General features: G+C 41.9%; 1 protein-coding gene across 2 annotated transcripts in view; it reads right to left on the reverse strand.

The window, feature by feature from the left end:
• Window positions 1–14,570, reverse strand: part of SHROOM3 (shroom family member 3) — a 91,958-nt gene extending 77,388 nt beyond the window's left edge. For both annotated transcript variants that reach the window (XM_032149595.2, XM_032149584.2), the window contains exon 1: window positions 14,140–14,570. The gene's annotated coding sequence lies outside the window, so the exon portion shown is untranslated. The remainder of the gene's footprint in view (window positions 1–14,139) is intronic.
• Window positions 14,571–26,624: the final 12,054 nt, after the last annotated feature.

A 26,624-nucleotide genomic window follows, 5' to 3' on the forward strand; every position in this document is an offset into this window, starting at 1 on the left:
CTGAGCCCCTTCGACAAACAGCCGGTATGGCTCAGTGCAATTTTGTTGCCTTATGTTTGGAGGCAGTCAGAATGGTTTTTGTGATTAAGTAGACAAGATGCATTTATTCAGGGCTAAGTTTGTCCTCAGAATCCTTTGGAGAAATTCCTTTTGATTTATGCTGGGTGTGTACACTCATTTATGTGGCAATTTGTCTTATTTAAAGCCATGTTCTTGGTTTTCAAGTTTTTCTTCTACTCTGTGTGTCCTTCATCCATGAAGTTAGCCTTACTATTGCATCTCCATCCTGTCATCCCCCTTCTCTTGGGTTCGCAGGTCTCTAATGCCACAGTTGTAGGTTTCTCAGCACTTTTTTCTTGAGTCTCCAGGAGGCTGAAAAGGCCTTAGATTAGAGGCTTTTTCAGTGTCTGAAGATATTAAGAAGTGATGCCCTCAGGCACAGATTTCTGTTCTTAGCCAAACATAGGTGCTCTTCATTTTCTGATGACTGACCATTGATCAGCCGTTTCACAGACATTCTCAATGAATTACCCTTTCTTTTAAAGGCCCCCCTGTTCCTGCTACTGACCTTTTGTAACTTACACATTTAAGTCTTAACCTTCTGGGTCTTGTCCTCTCATTACTCATCTTTTTTGCTTTTTAAGTCATTATTTACCATCTAGGAAGCTCCCTCTGCATGCCCTCAGGCCTGTATCCTATCTAGTGTTTTAGTCATAGGCATGCCATTCATTTGTACTTAAAGCCTACCTACCCTGGTCTGCAGCTTGTTTTATTACAGGAAGGCCATACATAACCCTTCAGCTCTGCAGAGATGCACTTTGTATGTCTCAAACCTCTGTCCATTTGCACCTCCTGCTCTGGCTGCTGTTTTTTTTTTCACTTGATTTCCCCCCGAAACGTGCCAAACAAATCCAGGTGTACGATATACCCCAGTAACATTCAGCATATTTCTGACTCTTTCTGAAACCGTAAGCTTAACTATCTCTAGATCTTAGCCAATGACCTCTATGTCAACCTTGCAGAAAGATGAGGAAAGGGCAGATAGGAGAAAAAGCCAAATGACCTGCCAAATCTTTTAACCTACCTAATAAATATTAATCTGCTTCAGTTTACTGCTGACATCAGTCCCTCTACCCACTGAGCCCTTTGACACAGCTAGTAGCCCAGGACGAGTGCATAAGAAAACCAAGGGCTCTCACAAGGGCTTTATAGTGAACAGATGATATCTTCATGGAAGCGGTGTGCCCCTAGCTACAAGCACTCAGAGCCTAGATCTTAAGACAACTCCAACAAGCAGCAGGCTGTGTAATGTATATGGACGATGTGGATTCCAGAACCAGTTGCTTGGGGTCCTGTTCTGGCTCTGTCACCTAGGAAGGTGTTTGACTTTGAGCAGGTCACTTACCTCTTATGCCTGTTTCCTCCCCTATAAAATAAGAATACTAATAGCACCTTCATCAAAGGGTAGATGTGAGGCTTGAATGAATTAATATGTATGAAGCAATCAGAACAGTGCCTGGCAGTAATTATTAAATTTTTACCCATAGAACTGAAACTTAATTTACTGGGCACATGGTATGTACCAGATTATTTGTGCTTTAAAAACAGTAATTCAGTTAATCTTCTTATCATTTGAGGCAATAATCATCCTTATTGTACAGAAGAAAAGAAAAATTAAATTAAAAGTAGAAAGAGCTATGGCTAAAGGCCTCACCCTCTCCACTACCTACCCCATTAGATTCCTTTTAGGATTACTGGGCTTTGTATACTTTGATAGATATCAACCACATATCAAACTATGTATGTCTGTCATTTTTCCACATCACTCTTTTGTTATTCATATGAGATAAAACATATGCATAAAAACAAAACACCAGCAAGTATTCCAAAATGTTACTCCTGGGTGACAGGATTACGGGTACTATTTTTCTTCTCTCTTTTCTATGTCTTGCAAATTGCTTACAATTAATGTTTATTATTTTAATTATCAGGAAATAGTAAAATTAGCCTTATTTTTTCTTAATAGAATGAGTCTAGGGGTCTAAATTTTCTACATTTTTAAAGGAAAATCTTCTCTAGGAAATGGAAGTGCCTGTCCTGAGAGCATATCTGGGCAGTAGAAAGACTCCACACTAGTAGGTGAGCTTTGGGAGCTCCAATAACTGCTGAAAATAGTCAGTGGAGGAAGAAGCAGGGTTTCTGTGAAACTAGTATCAGTAGAGAGAGATAAATACCTCCTGAAAAAATTCAATCTAGGCCTTTCTTTCCCTATCCTCTATCATTAGCCTACAGTAACAGACTAGTGTTCCCAGAGAACCATGCAAATCTCTACAGCGAACCATTATTCATTACTTTAATACCAGATTATAGCTTATAAAGCACTTTCCCAAACATTATTTCATTTGGCCCTCAATAATCCTAAAAGGCAAGTAAAGCAAGTATTATTTATCCCCATTTAACAGATGCAGAGACAGCCTCATAGAGGGACAGTTATTCACTCAAGGTCAGGACTTATAAGCTACATGACCGGCACAGCAGGGTTCCATACTCTAATTTTTAAGCTCCCTTGTTCCATACTGCCTTTGGATTCTGTAATGCTAAAAGTCCATTGACACAGTAGTAAACATTTAATACCAAAAGCCTCTTTAAAGGGGAAGTTTCAGAAGAAGAAAGTAGACTGACTGAAATTCAGATGAGACCCCTCTCTCAAGTCCAACTGTCCCTAGATCTAGAGAAATGACGAAGTCCCTACCCCTGACCCCCAGACAGCATTCCTGCCCCTACAAGAACTTTCTAGTGCCGGTCACACTGCTGAAATGATGCAGGATATATTAAGATAGATATTTCAAGGCCAGGTGCAGTGGCTCACGCCTCTAATCCCAGCACTTTGGGAGGCCGAAGCAGGCAGATCACTTGAGGTCAGGAGTTTGAGACCAGCCTGGTCAACATGGTAAAACACTATCTCTATTAAAAATACAAAAACTAGCTGGGTGTGGTGGCTCACACCTGTAATCCCAGCTACTCAGGAGGCTGAGGCATGAGAACCGCTTGAACCCAGGAGGTGGAGGAAGGTTGCAACGAGCTGAGATCGTGCCACTGCACTCCAGCCTGGGTGACAGAGTGAGACTCTGTCTCAAAAATAAATAAATAAAATTAAGAAAGAAAGAAAAAAAAGATATTTCATGCCGAAACCCAGAGCCTAGTCACATCTATACCTAGCCCAATCATCCATTCATTCAATCAACTATTACTAAGGGCTAACCACAGGCCACACATCAGATTAGGCACTGGACTTGTGGCAAAACAGACACGATCCTTCCCTTTGTGGAATTATAAATTAATGGGAAGAAAGGCAAAATTAACTGAGTAAATATATACATAGAAACCATAAGTGCTGGGCAAAGACCACGAGAGCAGCCCACACTCAGTATGCCTCCCTTTCCTTGTCATTCAGTTTTACACAATCTGTGTAGACACTTGCTTCCCCCAGTCACATGCCCCAGGGAGGGCAGGTATCCAAGCATCAGTCCTCAAAGTTGCAATTACCTTATGGAGTGCTCTGAGCCAGGCTGGGGGCCAAACTGTTTCTGCACAGCTTCTTACCATCCTTACAGCCAACCTTGAAGGCAGGTGACTTTCTGCTATTAGTCCCTACTTTATTCATGAGGAAACAGACTCAGAGAAGTGCAGGAAGTTTGTCCAAATGCTGGTGAAAAAAGAATTTGACTCCAGATCTGGCTGATGACAAAGTCTATGCTCTTAACTATGATGTAATAGTCTTAATCTTATTTGAGATTCTCCTTTCTTCCTTGGCCCCATATGGTTCTCTTCCTTGGATGATGCCCAATAAGTATTTGGTTAATAAAAATATGCCGAGTGGACACGAGGCCGGCTTCCTGGTGGGTTCCCTGCAGTTATCTATCCTGTCTCATTCGAATGGGAATTACTGTCTTCCCAGAGTACAGCTCTGTTGCTGATATTCTGCTTGGACCACATCAGTGTGAATATAACTCAGCCAATGCTCAGACCCTCAGCTGAAGCCACAAAGGGCTAACATCCTGCATCAGGGGAGTCTCATGAAAGGGGAAAGTTGGGGTCACATAGAACACATCCCAGTCCAAATACCTCTGACATGCCTCTCCTAGACTATGCTGCATGGTGTAGTACCATTAATCATCTCCAGAAAAGCACTTTGGAAAGGAGCTACTTGTGGAAAGGAGCAAGAAAGAGAACATGCAACAAGCATGGTGGAAGTAAAGCAGGAAAGTCGATTTGGTAATCCTTCTTCCCTGTTCCCACAAAACACCAGGGAAGGGAGCACGGATGGTTAAGTGGACACTCTAAAAGGCCCTATATACACACCCTATTATAGCAGGAAACATTACTGGACCTGCAGCCAGGACACCTGCACTAGGCCCTCTCTGTATTGCTATGAGCAAGTCATTTTCATGTTCTGGGCTCCTATTTTCTCAGGTGTAAAATGAGGAGGTTAGTACAGATGAGCCTGGGGGTCCCTTTACCTTTAACAGTTGATGAACCAAAGGTAAAAAGCAGGGGGAGGGCCTACATGGCAAATCCCAAGTGAGAAAACATGATCTGCATACCTACATCAACAAGGGATGAGCATGTTCTACACGCAGGCTCCAAGTTGGAATCGGTGTAGAATAAAAGCTTCTGACCTCCAGTCTTGTTGGGGAGGCACACACAGGATTTGTAGCTGGATCAACCTGGGTTCTAATCTGATCTCTGCCATTCCTGGCCACTATTCTCTCTGAACCTCAGGACCTCATCTGTAAAAAGGGGACAAAGTATTATCTACCCTATGGCTTAATAACCACTACAAGACAGGTGCTATCATTGTTCAGTCAACATGGTCTACATAAGGGAGATGGATGTGGAAAGTCACCATGGGGAGGGTGACAGGATGGTGGTGTCTTGATGGGTTAATTCCTTAAAAAGGGCAACTACAAATTGTCCAAAACATTTGGGGAGGAATATAAATATTTAAATCCAAAGTGGAGGGGTTTTTCTGCAGATAAGAACAGGAAATATAGGGCATTACCTGAGCTCCTTGGGAATAGATATAGAGGACTCAGTGATTGGTGTGAAAGAAAGGGTTCCTCAAGGTCAAGGATGACAGAATTAACCTAGAGGAGCTGCCTAGAGGCCGCCTCTCACTGGCAGGAGTCGCAGGCACTAGGCAGGGATGGCCGTTGGTGAATGCATCTTCAAGGCTGTCTTTAACACAGAATGAGTTTGGGCCCAGCTTTTTTCAGCCCCGGAGTCCTTCCTACTTCAGGTTCTGGGGTGGGAGACCCCTCCCCTTTTGTGAGCGAGTGAGGTAAAGGGACTCAGGCTCAGGAAGGTCTCTGGGGGTCCCAATGTAGTCTGTAGGAGACAGGGTCCTGTCTCCCATCTATATGCAAATAAGTTGTCCAGCCCTAGAGCTCTCTAAAGGAGTGGACATTAAAAATGTAAATGAAGATTGTCATTCATTGGGAAAAAATGGGTCCCTTGCTAAATTTGGCCTCAGCTGAGGAATCTTAGCAAAAATGAACTCGCTGCCTTGTTTGTGAGGGAGGCCTAATCCTTACTTTGCCCAAGAGGATTATTGGGTCTTAGAAAGAAGCTCACATGCACTTTTTTTAAGCTCGTGCCAAATGCATTTGTGTCCATAATATCCAAGATTCGTTCTGCTTTTTAGGGTATATAATAGACATTCCATGCTATTTAAATGCCTCCGAATATCAAACCTAAATGTTTCCAACCTTTGCTATCACCCAAAGGGGGATCAGCTTTTCCCAGTGGTTACTTTATATTCTTTGGGTGCACAATTTACATGGACATAAAGGTACAAAACTGCAGCCCATTTGTGGAAAAGTAATGGTTTACAGCTTACACCTTTTCAAGGTGTTTGTGACTATAGTTCCATGGGCTGATTTTCTACTTATCCCCTTCATTTTTCCTTTCTCTTAGTTACTATAGGGTAGTGTCATAAACGCTTGAATTCTTTTTTTCCTCACCCTGTATGTTCCTGCTCACCCCAGCACTTTCCTGTGCTCTCCAGGGGAATTCCGGACCCACCGACATATATACCACAAAGTAGGACCGATCAAATCTATGTCCTCAGTTTAGCATGACATTCTCAAAACATTTAAAAACATTACAATTGGCGCCTGTGCTGGCTGTACAACATGCAAAGTATTTTTACATAACAAATTTAATCTTTATAGCAACTCCATGAAATGCTGTCCTCATTTCACAGAAAAAGAAACTGAAGCAAACGTAACTTAAATAACCTGCTCAAGATCACGAAGGAAGTGGTAAAGCTTGGACCCAACCTATTATAAGGCTCCAGAGTGTGCCCTTAACTGCCTTCTCCCACAATCGCATCACTTAAGTGCTTAGTTAGATACCTACAGGGCTGAAAGATCTCTGAAAACAGATTTGCCTTGTCCCAAGAAGAGCATAACAATTCTTCCAGTATTGAATTCCTCAGGAGTGTTGATTTTTGGTGCTTTCTACTAGGAACTACCTCCCCTCACCCTCACCACCAGGGCTGCTTAATTTCCACCTGTAATTCTAAGTCCTGCCTCAACTCTGGGGCCCACCAGACTCTAAATGAGAAGGAATTTAAGAAGCCTCCAAATAGTATGTCAGGAAATAGCTTCAAGACAAACTCTCGGGGCAGAGTACAGTGGCTGACACCTTAATCCCAGTGCTTTGGGAGGCCAAGGTGGGAGGATCACTTGAGGCCAGGAATTTGAGACCAGCATGGGCAACACAGCGAGACCTCATCTCTTACCAAAAAAAAAAAAATTAATTAGCTGGGTGCGGTGGCATGTGCCTGTGGTCCTAGTTACTCAGGAAGCTGAGGTGGGAGGATTGTTTGAGCCCAGGAGTTCGAGGTTGCAGTGAGATATGATTGCACCACTGCACCTCACTTGGGCAACAGAACAAGACCCTGTCTCTTATAAAAACAACAACAACAAAAACCTCTCAGCTAGTTTTGTTCTCATCTTGAACCTTGAATCCCTATGCTATCCCCCAGTTCCCAGAGCCTGCCTGGTCTTCCACGCTGGATGTGAAAACATGCCTTTGATGCAAATTCTTTCCAGACTGGAGCCCACCCTTGTTAATGCTGGCTAACTTAAGAACAGATGGTATTGGGAACAGAATCTGAGCAGAAAGCAGGTAGGGGAAGTGAGTGATCATTTTTATCTGACCAAGCAGAGCAGCCCCTTCCCCCTCAATGGGCATTCACACATGGAAGGGTGACCTCAGGGAGGAGTTTGGCAGGTCAGGGACAGCCAGGCCAGGCCAGCCTATGGCAGGACATGTCCTGTGAGCAGTCCATCACCCACCATGTCCCCTCCCACTGCAACCCTGATATGTCAAGCCTGGGAAAGGTACAGAACCCATGACAAAGAGAAGATACTGGACTGTGACCCCATTTCACGAATCCAGCTGCGGATCAATGGCCTCCGCCCTAGCCAGACCTGGCTCGGTAGGGGAGGCAGCCTCCTCTCACTATCACATTCCAGCTGCCAGTAGTGAGGAGGTAACCATGGGAACCGACACAAAGGGCTTAATGTTAGAGGGAAAGAGGCTGGAGGCGATGGTGAAGAGGCTGAGAGGGACTTCAAGTGACAGTCCTGCAATTCTCCTAACTTCAACCATGTGCATCTATTGTGAGTCAGACTAAAAGACTGAAGTGGAGCTTTTGCACAGCAAAGCAGCCTGGCACAAGGCCTCGAGAGTGTCAGGGACAAGCACACAGCTAAGATCCTTGTAGGTTCTTCTTTCAGATTTATTTTTTCCCCATCAGAGAGCAGAGTCCTAATAATTTCATTTCCCAGTCATTTTGCCCCAAAATAATACGGCTCATTTTGATGGACAGAATTGGTACACAGTGGCACTCCTTCAAATAGAGAGCTGCAAGCAACACTTTGCTTAGGGGCTTCTTTCTGCACCATCTGGTTTCAGTCCAGTGTCTCCAAAGGTCTCTGCTTGCTGAGGGGCTTCTTCGATGGGTCTGGAAATAGACCACCATAGCACCACTTGAGGGGTTGAGGAAATGGTCCTGAGATTCTGGCTGCCTAGCTAACCCCACGCTGCAATGGAGAGGCTTTGATGTCAGGACCAATAATCCAGAGTATCTTGCACAACACTCAGGACTTTGAGGGGCAAATTAAGTGAAAAGGCTCATATAGGAACAGATACTAGGATCCATATTTATTTAATTACATTTTCCCCTGGGCATCTATACATTATTTTAATGAATTGGTCAAGGTGACTTCGTCTTCATTAAATCGGTAGGGTTTTCAACCTACCATTTGGAACTTATTTTTATTTAAAGTTTTAGCTCAAGGTTCTCCAGAATCTGGGAGTTGAGAAAATGCCAGTGGAAATAGGAAATATGAACTATCCAGGATCAATGGTAGACTTTTCTTCTTACTGTAACAGTGCTCTGGGGCACATTTCTTACCTTGCTATTTTTTTGGAGACCAAGAAGATATTGCATCTATGTCAATCCCTACATAGACCTCTCACAAAGCATAAGTCAAATTCTAACGGGCAGCCATGATACTCCAATTTTTTGTTCACAAATAAATCGACTGACTTCCTAATTGGAGTCACTGGGGGTAAGGAGCAAAGGACAATGTCAGAGAGGGCCACCTGCCAGGTGGACTTGTGAGGGGCTGGGAAAAGAAAAGACATGTTCTTTAGAGCCTTTCCTACAAGCATCCCACAAACCCCCAAAGGTGGTAGAGCCATTAACCATTTAAGAACATATTCAAGGAGTCAACCATCCCCCATGACCAGTATTAATCTGCATGCAGCCATAGCAGGGCACTAGTTAGTTCCACTTATTGGTATAAAACAATCATATCTAAAAGGGAAAGATAGTTGACATCTATTATGGACCTCATCCATTAATTGACAGGATGGTATTGGGTACTAACCCTGGCACCTCCATGCCCTCAGCAAGTTATTTAACCTGTGATTTTGGTTTCCTCACTTTTAAAAGGGGATAGTAACAGTGCCTGCCTCACAGGAGTGTGAGGAAGATAAAATCAGCCAACACAAAAAGTATTAGACAGTGCTTGACTCCTAGTAAGTACTCAATAAATGTTAGGAATTAACACCTATCAGGTGCCAGCCTAGTTCTATTTACATGTATTCTGCCACTTAATCCTTATAACAGCCTTAACCTAATAAATATTAATACCTCTCTTAAGGTATCATTATCCCCATCTTGCAGATGAGGAAACAGCAGCTTAAAGGACTCTCCAAATTACTAGTGTAGCAGAGCTCAGATTCAAACGTAGGTCATTCTACTTGCACAGTACTCAACTGCCTTTATATAAGACCATTTTGTTTTTGCTATTTTTAGTAAGGAATAACAAGGGAAGCCTTAATGAGAAACGCCAATGTTTAAGAAAATAACATCAATTAAAAGAAGCAGGATTTTAAACCTCCACTGTAAGCAGGAGCTTTTAAAACAAACAACGAAACACAAAAAAACAAACAAAAAGACTAGCCTGAGACAGACCTCTCTGTTCTGAGAAAAATTCCAAAAGAAATGTGTACACATTCACACTTGTGGCTGGAGTGTCTATGAACCCTTGAGGGTACAATGTCTTATTATTCATCATTGAATTCCCAGAGGCTAATGCGTTCTCAGTAAATGTTTGACAAATGTTTACTGAATGAATTAAACCAACCCAACAACAAAATGCCTCACTTGGAGTTGGCAAAATATATAACATCTTTCCCAAATGCTTTGTTGAACTTAAATTAAATCATTGAAGCTTAATAGATTAAATAAACTATTATAAATTTACCACTCTGTCCAAAGCATTTTACTGAAAAGCATGACATTAATTTTGATAGAGAGATCGAGTTTTTTTTTTTTTCTATCTACATCTTTGGGAAGAGAATATAGTATGTTAACCTTTCATTTGGATTCCCAGAAGATGTTGTGAGCCTCATCTGGGAGCTCACCTTCGACAATCATCATTAAATCAGTCCTCAGGAGGAAAAAAAAAAAAAAAAAAAAAAGGAGTTTGCCTAGTGCGTAGTTCCTCTCTTTGGAGTTTACTTCTGCTGGCAAAACCAAACCCCAGTAGTATTTGATCACGTACACAAGAACTTCACATTCTAAATCCCCACAACCTTAAAAAAATGACTCATCAAGGGCCAGGTGCAGTGGCTCACGCCTGTAATCCCAGCACTTTGGGAGGCTGGGGCGGGCAGATCAGAAGGTCAAGAGATCGAGACCATCCTGGCCAACATGGTAAAACCCCGTCTCTACTAAAAATACAAAAAAAATAGCTGGGTGTAGTAGCATGCGCCTGTGGTCCCAGCTACTCGGGAGGCTGAGGCAGGAAAATCACTTGAACCCAGGAGGCGGAGGCTGCAGTGAGCCAAGATTGTGCCACTGCACTCCAGCCTGGGCAACAGAGCAAGACTCTGTCTCAAAAAAAAAAAAAAAAAGACTTATCAAAATGAAGGTATGCATAGTAATAATGGTAAGGATACCAGTTAATATAAGATCCTTGATAATCTTAAATGATATGGCTTTCACAAAAGTGTAAATACTTTTTCATCAACTCCAAAATCACATATTATATTTATCACAGTGCCTGGAAATAGTAGTTGACATTTATTGAGTTCTTACTAAGCTAAGTATCTTCAGTCATTAACTCAATCTTTGCAAAAACCCTATGAAGATGTTCTATTATTGTCCGATGTCTTGCAGCTCAGAGGCATTTATTTAATATCTTGTCCAGGGTAATATATGCCTAGAGGCAGATGTGGGGTGTGTACTCTTGTCTAACTCTAGAACCTAAGTTTTTCTTCTAATTCAGGTAATGCTTTGCATACAATAAAATGCACAGGTCTTAGGTGTTCAGTTCGATGGGGGTGGATAATTGTGTATACCTATGAAACCGTCGCAAAAAACAAAACATAAAACATTTCCATCATTCCAGAAAATCCCTTCTTATCTCTTTCTAGTCAATCCCTACCCACCGGCAACCACTGACTTCTGTCATAGATTAATTTTGCCTATTCTAGCACTTCATGAATAGAATTGCTTATTATTATTTTGTATCTGGCTTCTTTCAGTTAACATGCTCTTGAGACTCATCCAGGTTTTTGTATCAAGAGTTCATTCCTGTTGATTGCTGAGTGGTATTCCATTGTATGGATGTGCCACTGTTTCTTTACCCATTTTCCTGTTGATGGATGTAGGGTTGTTTCCAGGTATTGGTCATTATAAATAAGGTTGCTATGAACATTCCGTACAAGCTATGTGTGGACATTTGTTTTCACATATCTTGGGTAAATACCTAGGCGTGGAAATGTTGGGTCATAGGTTGGTGTATATTTAACTTTACAACAAACTTAATTTCTTAACCCCTGTACTCTACACCTTCAGAATGGCACTAGCTTATTAACATGTTTTATTTTGCCTCTTATAAGACGAGTTCCTGAGGGCAGGGAACCCATCGCCAGTTCCTGGGATGCCTCCCACACAGTAAATGATTGCTGAATAAATGAATGACCATTGTTCATGCCCCTATTCCTTCTTTGGGTGTTACAACAGCATAAGAAAACTAGTTTCTGACATGCATGAAGAAATGGAGGCATTGCTCATTCAGGCAAGGTGAAGACTGCCCAGCCACCAGGCTCTACCTCCCAATCTTCTTTCTGACATGACCTTCCCTAGAAAGTGAACCCCTCTCAGTGATCCTGCAGGAGGAAACAGCTCCTGTTCAAGTGATACTACAGAAGGGGAGGAAGGTGTCAAGGCAATTGAGGTCACACAGTGGTTAGAATTACAGGATACTTCTGTCAAACAGAAAGTCAGAAGAAGCGGCAACCCACGAAATCCTGACCTTCTGGAAGTCACCAGCAAAACCTCAGCACTGCTGGACTCCAGGAAAACAACCTCGAACAGAACTTAAAAGAACAATTGATTTTGGTCAAAGGTCTGTATGGGTTCTGCATGAAAAGGGAAAGCAAGAATAAACATTGAAGAGACAGTAGAATGTTGATGTTTTAAAAATGCAACCGGATTTAACATATAAGACAGGATTCTAAAAATAACACTAGGTTAAAAGTGGAGAAAACTCAGGCACACTCCTCACACACACCCTGCCCACCTTTGAGGCAAAACTTTTAATTCCCATGAATCAGTTCATGTACTTTAAAATCACAGAATTTATACTGTAATTCACCTATACCTTCCCAGAAAGCAGTTAAATCATTGTTGATTTTCTATCCATAATAGAAAAGGATTGGTAACTCCTAAGAATAATTTAACATATCTGTTACCAAAGGAAGACCTTTGTTTCACATAAATCAAAACAGGGCTCCACCTCCTACTGGGCTCAGGTACTTTTGGCAACCTTAATTTGCTTTGGTCCCAGGTCACGGAGGACCTGGTCCCAGGTCAAAATTGAGGAATTCTAAACAAATTTTAGAATTCCTCAATTTTGAGGTTCAGAGTAGTGACCTAGTCTTCCTTTATCCAGACAGTACTGCACTGAAGCCATCCTAGGCAGATGGATGTTTATCCCATTCTTAAAATCTCCAGGGAAGTGAATTCTCTACAACATCCCTTGGTAACCTTCTCCAGGGTTTTATCAAATGTATGGTGGGGAAGTTCTGATGCAGAAGCCAATAAACATATTAACTATATGAGCCAAGCCACAAGCACTGGAAAGGGGTATGTGTTTGGGCACCTCGCCTTAATGGTAGAGAGATGTATTTACAAAATAGGCTGTACAAACAGAAACCATTTGCCAGGAGCAGATGTGGGAAGTTGATTCAAGAGAAATTGCCACAATAAATTCTGTTCCAACTCATGGGCAATGTGAATAAGTTATTGTTGGTTATAACATTTTTTTAAGTAAGTTTATTTCCTTGTCAGTTCCTAGCTTTAGTTCCTAAACCAGGATTGTTAGCAATGGGGAAAAAAAAAGTCCATAGCTTAAAAGTTTTCAAATGACTAGGATTCTGTGAAAAACTAGGTCTTAGCAAACAAAACATACATGTTGTTATAAGAGTTTATTTCTTTCTCTGTATATTACACCTTTTCTGCAATGATTGTGTAATATTTTTATAATCAGAAAAAAAGATAACGATCAAAATAAATTTAAAATGCAAATCAACTTCTGGTGAAATTATTTGGGGGAAAGATCCAGCCATATATCTGACCAGGGTGCTTTTAACTGGAAATGGACATTTAACTAGGCTTTAAAACAACTAATTAAAAACAGAAAATGCACAGAACTCTCTCTAGAAGGCTCTGTGCTAGGACTTCCTGTTGCACCCCCGATATCACAGCAATCTCTCCATGGAGATGACCCGCATGCAGGGCACCCATTTGCTCCCAGTGCAGAAGCTCCCGTGCACACAGTGCGCCACAACAACACTACAATTTAAAGGGAGAGGGCAAAAAGGTAATGCCAAAATACATCCTAGAGGAAGAGAAATATATCCCACCCCCAGAGAGCGCTCCAGGTGTTGAAATTTTGCAATCACTCCCCTGCCCCACCAGCAAAACTTTTATTCCTCTGGCAATTCGGAGTAAAGCGAGCGTCAGGTATAATTTCATTTTCATGATTTAAGTGTTGCTGCAGAACAAGGAACACACTATTTAAGTAACTGTCTTAAGATCTGGAGCAAGTGGGGGTTGGGGGTAGGCGTGCCCCTCAACGCACTTCAGGAGCCTTTCCTACAGAAACAAATCCAGTAAAATTAAGAAAGGCAAGGAGTTCTCAACTCAGCAGGGGCCCTGGTGGGAAGCAATTTATCAAAATTAAAATATTTCACAGATCATTTCTTCCGAAAAGTTTTCATGCTGTCAATAATCAACAATTATTTTCCTCTTGGAGTGGCAGCTACTGCCTCTCTAATAAAAAGCCAAGGCCTAGGAGTGTCAGGAGACCCTCGGAGCACGCCACCTGCCCCCATCAGCCGGGGTGCTGGCCGTGAAAGCCCCTGGGAGCCATCCTCGAGACAGGGCTTTCCAGAGTCGCCGCAGAGCCCGAAATAGACGCGCTCCAGAAAGCAGCCGGCCGGCCCCCGCCTCCCTCTCCGTGCCCAGCCGCCCTCCACACTCACCATCGCCGCTCGCCTCGCGGCCGCCGCCCCCGGAATGCTCGGGGCTCCAGGCCGACGCCAAGTTCAAACTTCGCCGCCGCTCCGAGGAGGCGGCGCGGGGCATCGCCGGCGGGGCCCAACGCGCTCAACAATGGGCGGCCCAGCAGCGCCCTGAGCCACCGCGCCACCGCGCCCCGGCTACAGCTGCACGATGGGCCGGGACAGCGCGGCTGGAGGACGCTGATCCCGCGCGGGGCGCCGAGGGTGCGGGGCGCTCGCCCACCTCTCGTCCCGCCCGGGCCCGCGCAGTCCACCCCGCGCCCGCCGCACCCGAGGGGCCGCGCTGGCTCGGTGCTGGCTCGGCGCTCGCTCGCCACCAGGTAATCCCACAGGAAGCCTCCCGGATTGGCCCGGGAGCTCAGGACCGGATTTGCATTTCAATGGCAAAGAAGGCTCCCTAAGGTTTGAAAACGGATTCTGGGGTGGAAGCGTCGCCCCTCTGCGGTCCTCGGGTCCTTGCGGTATTAAGGGGACCGAAGCACACACCCTCAGTCCCTCTGCCCAGTCAATCAGAAAGGTGCCTTAATTACCCTCCTCCCGTTGTAAAATGCAGAGGAATCCAAAAGCAAAATATCAACTTTAAGAAGCCCGCGCTCGCTTTTCAGAGGCTATACAGTTAGTAATTGATCAAATGAAGCATGAATGAAGCAAGGTAAAAAGTTCACAGCTAAAAAAAAAAAAAAAGCTCGCATTACAAGGAAAATAACCATCCTTTTTCTCAGCATGCTCCCTTCTCAGTGTAAGTCACAGCAGAGATGCAGGTGGTGGTGAATGCGGCTGAAGCCTCCCTTCCGGGCCTGTTTTTGTTTCCATAAGCATTGTCCCTGATTAGACAAGAGATGTGATTCTTTCGGTCGTCATGACTGTAATTTCGAGAGATTTGGATTCAGCTTTGCAAACTTTGGAATTTTAGAAAATATATCCATTTGCATTTATTTTGCATTTATGATATAGGCGTCCAGTTAATATTCTAAAGGAAGGGATGGTGCTAGTTTAAGTTTCATCTTTCTTCAAGGGTTCTTCCAGCCTCTTTCAACGGAGGTAGGAATTTTTTCCCCTCAGAGTCCTCTCTTAATTGCTCTCACGTGTCATCTCCTGAGATGAAAGCAACAGTAAGGTTTGAAATTGGCTTTATTCTAATTCAAGCATAATCCCTGTTGTAAAATGTCCAGGTTCTATATTTAAGGTAATAAATATGCATATAGACACAGAGAAGACCTCACTAGGTAGGAAATAGAAACCTCCCTTACCAAACAGCTGATACCACATTTGTCTTTACTTGTCTGTGTTCTTATATCCTGATAGAGTGCAGGAGCATTAGCAGCCACGGCAACCACTGAATAAACCTCTTTATTGAAATCTTCATGGGCAGGCTCCTCCCTGCCATAAAGTGTTATCCTCCTTAAAATTGTATTTTGTTTTACCTATGGTATCACAAGCAGGTATCAACACATACACACCTGTCACGCAGTCATGGGGTAACCACAAACATTGTTGCTAGGCATTGGAAGCAGAGAGGTTAATATGGTTTGTTCTGTGTCCTCATGTCCTGTGGGAATCTTGTTTGGGGGAGAGGGAGGTGATGTCCAGAACTTAAGCTTTGAAGAAGTGGTCAGCCCTTGCAGTTTATAACGCACATGGCCGCTGCCACTGCGTGTGGGGGGGAGTAAGAAGTATTAGCTGGAGAACACAGCCAGGAGCTCTGTGGGCAGAACAGATAAGGTCTCCTCTCCTGCTGCTGCTTTATCTTGTTTTCTAAGTGCTCTGGGTCAGGTGAAATCTCATAACGGTGGAACAGATCCCTCTACTTCTTTGTGAAACATCACTGTAAATTGGTGATTAAAAACACAGTTTGGGTCCAAATCTCACCTCCCACACAGCATGGATGTTACACCAGTGAACTTCATCACTATGACCAGAGGTCCCTGGGCTTCCTTCGTAACATAGATTCTGGAAAAACACTTTTAACTTGTATCTGCAATGTAGAGGCATCATCTGATATTTTTAGATGGAAGCAAACAACTTGTCTCATGGGATCAAAAGTAAGACATGAAGAAATTTCAGCAACAATACAAAATTATGCTAATGTCTCTCTGCATGAGCTGGGGGTTAGTTTCCTCAACTGGTGCCTCACTTCTCCTTCTGCAAAGTGGTCTGTCCCTTCCTTCACAAGATGAAAGAATGACCTGAAATAGTTACACATATCAAGTGTGTGTATGTGTAAACTCCCAGCCACTATCAAAAATGTTCTCTGTAAAATCACACTGCCCTTTAGTTCCTGTATTAAGACTGCTTTCAGAAATAATGCATCACATTAGAATCGAAAGCATTTTAAATTTTATTAAAATCAAATATATTAATGAAGAAATAAAGCTTTAAAAATGCTAAAATATTTTGTGAGAAAGTTACACATAGGAAAAAAGTGCACAGCCTGTCTTAAAAAGTGTGTGCATGGCCAGTCTGGAACTTGTAATTTGTACATTTTTTCTTTTGTTTAAAAGTTTTTATTTTAAACATTTTAATGGACAGATGATTCACGTGCCATTAAAATTTACACTTTTCGAAAGACATTTTTAAATAGGTTACCATTTTTTGCTCCCTTTCCTTCGCCAAAGCCACCTCTGGTGCTGGAGTGTGTTGTGGGAAGGAAAGACCAGAGAGACTGGAATAAGTCCCCAACACGGTAGAGCAGCACAGCACCCACCTGCACAGACGTACACCAGATTGAGGTGTGCAAGGTCCCACAGGTGCTCCTGAGTCAAAAACAGAGAGTTAGTGACAGAACCCTCAGCACTGGCAGCCAGAACAGCACTGTGTGCATTTATGCCAAGTCAGTTTCCTCCCTTCTCTCTTAAACATTTCAACCTACAAATCCAAATGTCAGTGTAAGATAAATATAATAACCTGTAAAAAAATATTTAAAATCACATCAAATTAGAGTATGCTTATTGAGGATCTAGTATATTCAGAGGGTCTGATTCATATTGTATACATATAGATATTTAGAAGTTTGTTTTTTTACTACAGTTGATTAGTTGGGAGGGACCTGTGAGAATTAGTATCTTTTTTCAGACAAAAAGCTCTAGAAATTTCAGATTATTGTCATACATCTCTAAATTCTAGATTCAGCACTTTGAATTACTTCATCTTAATTTAAAGTCTAATACATTTTCAATTTAAGTCTAATACATTTAATTAATTGTATATTTAAAAAGACTACATCTAGAAATCATACATTATTTGGGTTCTGAATTTATTCACAAGTTTAGCTTTTTAAAAATATATTATGGCAATTTGGTTTTGTAACATATGTTATACTTTAAAATATTCAACTAAATTTCACTTAGAAATTGTCTGAGGCTGGGCTCATGCCTATAATCCCAGCACTTTGGGAGGCTGAGGTGGGAAGATTGCTCAAGACTAGCCTGGGCAACATAGGGAGACACGATCTCTACAAAAAATAAAAATAAAATAATTAGCCAGGCGTGGTGGCATGTACCTGTGGTCCTAGCTATTAATAATAGGGAGGCTGAGGCAGGAGGATCATTTGTGCCTAGGAGTTTGAAGCTGCATTGAGCTAGGGTCATGTCACTGCACTCCAGTGTGAGCAACAGAGCAAGACCCTGCCTCTAAAAAAAAAAAAAGTCTATCATTACTTACTTCTATACTTTATTTTATTTTGAGATGGAGTCTCGCTCTGTTGCCCAGGCTGGAGTGCAGTGGTGCAATCTCAGCTCACTGCAACCTCTGCCTCCCTTGTTCAAGCGATTCTCCTGCTTCCTGAATAGCTGGGATTACAGGTGCACACCACAACGCCTGGCTAATTTTTGTACTTTTAATAGAGATGGGTTTCACCATGTTGGCCAGACTGGTCTTGAACTCCTGACCTCAAGTGATCTGCCTCTGTCAGCCTCCCAAAGTGCTGGGATTACAGGCGTGAGCCACCGTGCCCAGCCTATACTTTAAAATATTATTAAATTTTACTTAGAAATAGGCTACCATTATTTCTTACCAATTCAGTTTGACATTCCATCTATTATTCCAACTAAAGCTTTGATGTGAAAAACAATTATTTGAAATGTAAGAATCTTTGCTAAATAATTATTAACTCTTTCTTGCCACAGTCATACAATAAATTCCCTGGTTCATCTATACCAAGCTTTTCCAACTCTCAGCTTACAGGCCGCATGTGGCCCAGGATAGCTTTGAATGTGGTCCAACACAAATTCATGAACTTTCTTAAAATATTATGAGATTTTTTTGTGATTTTTTTTGTGTTTTTTAGCTCATCACCTACCGTTAGCGTTAGTGTACTTTATGCGTGGCCCAAGACAATTATTCTTCTTCCAGTGCGTCCCAGGGAAGCCAAAAGATTGGACACCCCTGCTCTATACTGTTCTTTTCAATGTTGATACCTTAGAGAAACAATGTCTATGTGTAAGTTGAAAGTCAGTTTTAGGAACTGTTTAATGACCAATATAAACAACACACTACAAAGAAAGAACACACTTGAAATATAGATTGTTTGCTTAGGAGAGAAAATATTAGGAGGAACAAATGATGTGCTGCTTTCTCAAATGGGTATTGGGGTTTACTGTGAACAATACATAACTTCTAGCATAATATTCACTTTAATAAATATTTTCGTTTTTGGAACCACTCACAACAAAATGAAAAACAAGTGAACAACCATCCTAGGTGTCCTAGAAGAAGATGTTAAAATGGGAACTTTAGGGAACTGCATTTAAGGCCATGCCAACCCCTTAGAAACGATCTATTTCATGTAGTGAACATGAAGGAGGAAAACTCTATAATTTTTTTCAGCGTCTCAGAGTTACTTTGTCTTTTCGAGTACCTTTAACATCTCTATCACAGTCTTTTCCCGTAAATAGGCCTGTGAGCCCCCAGATCATCTGAGTTGATACCAGCCTCACCCTCTCTCTGGATAAGGTCTCTTTGTTTGCCAGCTGTTTCACAGTGACCAAAGCACCTCCAGGTTTTCTGTTGTTCTTTATAGCCCCAGGACTAGGGTCCCAAGTAAAGGCCTTAATGCATCCTGGCTGTTATCCCGAAAGCTATCTTGCACAGGTGAGAGCCCAAAGAAAAGAGAGAGGAGAGCTAGGTAGGTGAGAGTTATTCACTATCTATGCTACCAAAGTATGTTAGCACAGCAGTCAACTACAATGCGCATGGAGCCTATATCAAACCTGTATAGGTTTAAACAGAGGCAAAAAGGTTAGGAAAGAACAGAGCAACAATACTAGCAGAATGAGACAGGGATAGCCTCAGAGGGTGAAGGTAGCCAGCAAGTTCTTGTCCTTATAGAGAACACGGGACACAAAGGACCCTGTCAAGGCTATGGGGGTCACTGGTTAAATAACAGTCACTCAGGTCAGCAGCCCCAAGTCATTAAACAGACAAGAATTGACAGCATTCTTTTTGGGAAGTCTTGGTTGAAAGATTAGAAATGCATCCTGTAAATTGGAAGCAACCTAAATGTTCATGTAGAAAATAGTTAAATTAATTGCAAAGGATATTATGCAGCATTTAAAGTGAAAGAAGGGGGTCCTATATGTGCTGACATGGAGAGATGTCCACATTATCTAGTGAAAAAGCTTCCCATTTGCTGTCTACATCCACCAGTACATACAATATTTGTTACATGTTTTATAAATATCCAGAAAAACTTCATGGAGGAAATGCTAAACTCTTCTTGGAGAGTGGCATTGCAGGGAGAAGAATTCTGGCGGACAAATAAAAATTTATCATTTGTTTTAAACACTTCTATAGACTTTGTGGATTTTTTTAAAACAAGAACCATGATTTACTCTTTGAATTACATTTGTATAATAAAGATTTGAATAACTTTAAACAGCATCCTGGGTTCTAAAGTAGTTCCATCAAATAAGTTAATTTTGATTAACTGAATATTTGACTTTCTGCCTACCCTTTTCTATTCCTTTCTTATGCTGAGGCATAAGACAACCCAAGAAAAATGTTCAGAGTCAAAACCCAACTGAAATGTCTCACCTTGAGGATAAATGCAATTTTCCAAGAGCCTGGGTCCTCCAAGGCTAACAGAGAAAGAAGAAAAGGTAGAAAATGAAAAATAGAGAAGGGGAAGAAAGAGAGAGAAAAGAGATGGAGGAGGAATGGGGAAGAGAAAGGGTGAAAGAATGAGGGAAATTCGCTGGAGGGTAAAGGCAGGGAGGGAGGTCAGGAGAAACATTATAAGGAGAAAAAGCAAACTTCTATGAATGAGAATTTGTGCGAGAACACAAATATTACATGACCAAAGGAGAACACACCCCAGGCTGTTACTATAAGTTACCTGGGAAAGGTGGGGCAGGGAAATGATTAACTTTACGGTTTCATTTATGTTGTGTTCTAGTTATCTGTTACAACATCAAATAAAATTTTTAAAAAAAATAAAACACATGCATATAGATGATTATGGAAAAAAAAACTATTCAGCAAAACCACGTTGACTGTAACTTGGGCATGTCACAGCCTAAAACTTCTACCCTTCACCTACATTCATGAGCAAATAAATATGATATTTGTTATCAGAGGCTTTTATGTAATGTGGTAAAACAAGGGCTTTCAGATAAAATTTTAATGGAAAGCTTGAAATTCCACAAGTTTTCAGATTTATATGCCACCAGCATCTTGGATAGCACTGTCTAGAAAAGTAAATAAAAATCAGCTATTACTGCATTGACTGGTAAAAACTGTCCACACTGGTCACTGCTCACATATGCACATTTTCCTCACTTGTCGTTGCTATGTCACCAACCACATTATACCCTTTTCTTTTCTGGAAACAAGGAATTAATTTCTATGGCTAGAATAATTTGACAGCATAATATAAGGAGAGCTCAGTGCTAGACGTGACTTAGATAATCATCAAACTTTTCATTCCACTTTTATTTTAGCTGGCAGAGTATCATTTAGGAAGTTTCAAAATAGCTTAAGATAAGGGAATTTTCTCATTCTCCTTTTTTTTTTTCCTTCTTATCTTCCTTTCTCTCTCCTTGACCAATTTCAATTCAACTGCCACCTACTGAGAACCTGTTATATGCCAGGGATAGGGATATCAAGATGGATGAGGTCCAACCCTAACTTCAAGGAACTCACAGTGTAGTGGAAAACCCAGGTATCTAAAGAAATTATTTCAGTCCCATGTGCTAAGGATGGTGGAGTGTGGTGGTCAAAAGTGTGGACTGAATTCAAGATCTTGCCTGCTGGGGGTGAGGTCAGTTGATCTCACTAAGCCTCAGTTTTTCCTCTGTGAAAATGGTAATTACATCTTCCACAGAAGGTTTTTATAAAAATTCAGTGTGTGTGTTTGGGGCCAAGGTAACAGTGAGATATTAACTGCTTATTCATAACATTGACTTTTCCAGTAACCTTCATCTTTCTTCCCAGTCAGTGTCATTCACTGACCAAAGAAAAACAAGGGAACACAATAGAACTCATAGAACAAAGAAATCCATGCGCCCAACTTAAGATGTGCAAGAATACTCAATTAGAGCCAGTTTTTCTTCTCAGCAGACATTACAGCTTTCTAGGACTGACGAAGAAAGGCAAGGAGAGCCAGAGGGAAAGTGGAGGGGAGTTAGGAGTCTTATGTGGGGCAAGATGAAAGCTCCAGAGAGGTGGAGATTGTTGAGGGCACAAAGGATGTGGGCCCTGGTCCCAGGCAAGACTCCGGAGAACTGACTCAGTCCCAGAGTCCCTGGGAGCCCAGCATGGAGTGGGAATGAAAGAAAGGTCCGTGTGGCGCACCTGGGCTGGAGAGAGTGCCGTGCCTTCCACCAGTCTTTCCAGTCTACAGTGGTTCAGGAGAGGCAAACTGTTTCTGCTAATCCAAGATGGCACAGATTCCTAATCCATCTGAAAAGGCTACAGATACCAACAACCCGACACCAGACACCAACCAGACACTAGCATGGGGAATGGTGACAAGGATACCAAAGGTTCAATCTCATCCAGACACACACACACACACACACACACACACACACACACCCTAGACTCTGCCTAAGCTTCTTACAATTTAGCTGCAACCCCAGGAGCTAGAGGGGATCCTGAATTGGCTGATACTAAGTTTCTGTCTCCCAGCTGAATGAGGTCTCAAAATAGAAATTATGGTCAGTTTTTTTTTTTTTTTAAAGAAACAGTTACATTTCCCCCTTAATTATGTCTGTGGTTCAATATTTGTACCCAGCAAACATGCCAAGTGTTCAATACTATGCCTGGCACATGAGAGCTGAAAATAGTGGCTATGATAATTTTGATAAATAGTTCTATGTGTTGGTAGCAAACAGAGGAGAGGATATTTATGTCAGGGAAGGATGCACAGGACATGTTTGGGAGAGGTCCTGAAGGATGTGCATGAACTTGCTAACTAAGAGGAGGGAGGAATAGTTCAGGGCAGAAAGTTTGAAGATCTCAGAGCATCAAACAGCATAGGCCAGTTGTGGAACTGCAACTGACATCACTAGGGCATGGGCAGGTGGCAGTTGATATAGATGGAGAGGCAGATGATGGAAGATAACGGCCCTTTAGGCCATCTTCAAGATCTATACTTTATATTGTAGGCAAAGAGAAGTCACTAAAACTTTTATACCAGTGTCGTGATCAGATCTGCGTTGCTCAAGAAGTCATGCTGACAGCATGGGGAGGATATTGAATGGGAGGTGCCAGGCTCATTGATTTTGATCATAATGACTTTGCTACCAAGGTGGAATCCCATTTCAGTTGAGAGAGCATTGCATCATGGTTGAAAGTGTAGTCTCTGAAGCAGAATAGGTAAATTTGAGTCCTGGCTGCAGCGCTTATGATGTGACCTTGTGTTGACCACTTAACCCATGAAGCAGCTTTCTCATCTATAAAATGGGAGCTAAACATTGAATCTGAATCATAGAGTTGCTGAAGTTCTAGACGTAATACTTTATATGAAGCACTTAGGACAGTCCCTGCTATAAAGGAAGTACTTATTGAATTTTAGCTCTTATTAATCAGGCAACACTTAACATGTATGGGGGTGAGTGATGATTATGTGGGAGAAATAGGGTAATGTCTTTCACTTATGATATTTATTTAAATTTTGGTCCCCAAGCAAAATTTCAGAGAAGAAAATCCACTTTGTAAATTCACTCGTAAAAGGGATAGGTCTGGCTGGGCGCAGTGGCTAACGCCTGTAATCCCAGCACTTTGGGAGGCCAAGGCGGGTGGATCGCGAGGTCAGGAGATCAAGACCATTACGGTGAAACCCTGTTTCTACTAAAATACAAAAAATTAGCCGGGCGTGGTGGCAGGCGCCTGTAGTCCCAGCCACTCAGGAGGTTGAGGCAGGAGAATGGCGTGAACCTGGGAGGCGGAGCTTGCAGTGAGCCGAGATTTTGCCACTGCACTCCAGTCTGGGCAACAGAGCGAGACTCCGTCTCAAAAAAAAAAAAAAATGTATAGGTCAAGCTGCAATCCAAACAACAAAACCTCACCGGCTTAAAACTGATTCTGGTTGTTTGCGCTGGAGAAAGTGTTTTTCCTTTTCAACCTTGAAGCTCTCAACAGGGTTGACGTGAATTACTAACAGCTGCCACCTCCTATTAGTGGCAACAACCTTCTGGAAGAAGATGAAGTGTGCTTAGTATGTGAAGGGCATTTGACTCTTTGAAAAAGACATGTGATCTAGGTGACAATGAGTACTGATGGCCCAGAATCCTGAAAGGTAAAACTCCACAAGTGACAGGTCCTTAACAGCATGGGTTCAACTGGAGTGCATTCAAATACTGGTATGTCCTTGTCACCGAGGAGAATGTGCCTGGGGAGCACGAGGAGGTGGTATGTGCAGGATGGACAGGCTGAGCTGGATGGCATTCAGAACCTAACCTGTGCCTGAGCAGAAGTGAGAATATTACTTTCCGTTGAGACAAGGGAGTATTTTAATTGATGATGTCCAAAAAGCACAAGACTTGAGGACTGAAATCTTTTCTGGGGCATAATCCCATATGTTCTAATGGAAGCTTTTTTTTTTTCTAGAAAAATATTCATGTTTTAACGACATAGATGAAGATAAGTAAAGGCTTGGGGGAGCTATGAGGAAGGGGAAGCATAGAAGATTTAGGCATGGAATTCGGTACAGTTCCTATCCTTGGCCTGCAATTTGTATTTTAACAAATACTGCTTCCCTGACTGAGAAGCTGCCTGATGACTGGGTGGGGAAAAAGAGCCAGGGAAACAGGGTAGGAGATAACGAGATGAAAAGGAAGAAAGACTAGGCCAAGAGTAGACCTGGGATGGAAGACACTAGCATGCCTGGAGGGCAGTGGGTGGGGGCTTTTAAGACTAGATTGAGGTATCTGACTCTAATCTTATGTGATAAGTAAGGAGACAGGAGAACTAGAAATAGAGAAGGGTGACACTGTCATAAATTGGCATGCAAGTTGAACAAGTGACTTGTAGAAATCTGTTTTAATGACTGATAGAATCATGTTTTTCCATTGCTACAAACTTATCACTTATTTATTGCTAAGAGCAGCTTCGCTGACCATGAGAATCATCAAAGACACCAATGATTTATTCATAACAATAAAAAACATCAACAACAAAACTAAAATTACTTTTAAAAAAAATTGCTAGGCCGGGTGCGGTGGCTCATGCCTGTAATCCCAGCACTTTGGGAGGCCAAGGCAGGCGGATCACCTGAGGTCAGGAGTTTGAGACCAGCCTGGCCAACATGGTGAAACCCCGTCTCTACTGAAAATACAAGAAATTACCCGGGCATGGTGGCAGGCACCTGTAATCCCAGCTACTCGGGAGGCTGAGGCAGGAGAATTGCTTGAACCTGGGAGGTGGAGGTTGCAGTGAGCTAGGATCGCACCATTGCACTCCAGCCTGGGGAACAAAAGCGAGATTTCGTCTTAAAAAAAATAAAATAAAAAATAAAATTGCTTATTGATTTGGCACTTCATGTCTTTGCGTCTTATCAGAATTTTGGGCCTTTCAAAAAGGACCTGTGATTACTTTTATTCATAGCATCAAAACACCCATCCGACTGACTTGTCTTCTTAAGACTACTTTGGTATATGAAGTCTTGACTACATATAAATATTTAAATGTCATCAACATTGCCATACACTGCTTTAAGAAAACCCAAAGTGCTATGAAAGTGAAACTTCAAGAGATAAAAGCAAGAAAAGTTGCTAGGGTAAAATTAATTGGGGTTCCTGAAATGCAAATGACTTCCTTTGATGATTTACTCCTACTGAGGTCCAGACAATATGATATTGAATGTCCACAAATTTTCTAAAAGGGGCTAAGTCTTATTTAGTGCTCTATGTCAACAAAAAAACCCTTATCTTTACTTGTAAACCTTAATATTTATGTTTGAAAAGAAAAATTTTCCATTAGCTAGTTGGCAGTTTCATTGGACTTGAAGTGCTGGCCTCCTTGGCTCTCAAAGGAAAAACAGAAATTAAATGTAGCTCCTGTTTACTTTTTTTGGCAGTCTCACTTTAATTATTGACTTAAAAAAGCTAATTCACCTCTCTTATTCTTTAAAAACCTATAAACAACGTGCTTCTAAAAGGGATTCTAGCCAGTAACCACCATGATAACTCTTCAGAGTACTTAATTTTCTAGGATCTCTTTCATTTGCCTCAAATCACACATTTTATTTTAGACTTTCACAAGCAGATTCAAGCAAGAGGAAAATTTTTCTTGACTTTCCAGTTTATTTGCTTTTAAGCACAACTTTCTCCCCGTAGGTGTTCAGGAAACTGTTCTACTCCAAGCCGGATGTGAGTATTAATGCCACATACTTTAGCACTCTTGCCTAGAAACGAGAAGATAAGATGGGGGAAAAAATATATTTTTAAAATTCTTATAGTCAGCACATTTGGGCGGTGTCCAACATGTGCTTGTATTGGCCAAAGGCAAGAAGATAACAGAGTCCTGAGCAAATTCTAGCAGGCTCTTGGCTGCCATTTCTTGATGGTAGACTAAAAATCATGGCAATACAGACAGACACACTTGCCCACAAAGAGCTGCACCATTGTCTATTGGTAAGAGAAGCAGCCACCATGTATTTTGTGCTGCCTGGTCATTCACCTCGCCTGGTTATTTATATACTTTTTTTCTAAGTTTTACAATAATACCTTAAGGTAGGTATTATCAGTCCTGTTTTATAGAAGAGAAAACGAAGCTCAGCTTTTAAGTAACTTCCCAAGGTCCAACAGTAAAGAACGGAGAGAATGAAGACTCAGAGAAGTCTGCCCAACCCCAAAGCCCATGCTTTTCTCTCACACCACCCTGGATAACCAAGATGTGCTGTAGGTTAAACTGTTTTAATAAGAGGACAAAGTTTGCTATCTCCTAGAAGGTAAAGGAAAGTGGACACATTCATTCTGTGCAGGCAAAGACTTTATTCCCATTCGGGG

Source organism: Hylobates moloch, unplaced genomic scaffold (assembly GCF_009828535.3).
Source record: "Hylobates moloch isolate HMO894 unplaced genomic scaffold, HMol_V3 SCAFFOLD_2, whole genome shotgun sequence".
Taxonomy (NCBI): Eukaryota; Metazoa; Chordata; class Mammalia; order Primates; family Hylobatidae; genus Hylobates; species Hylobates moloch.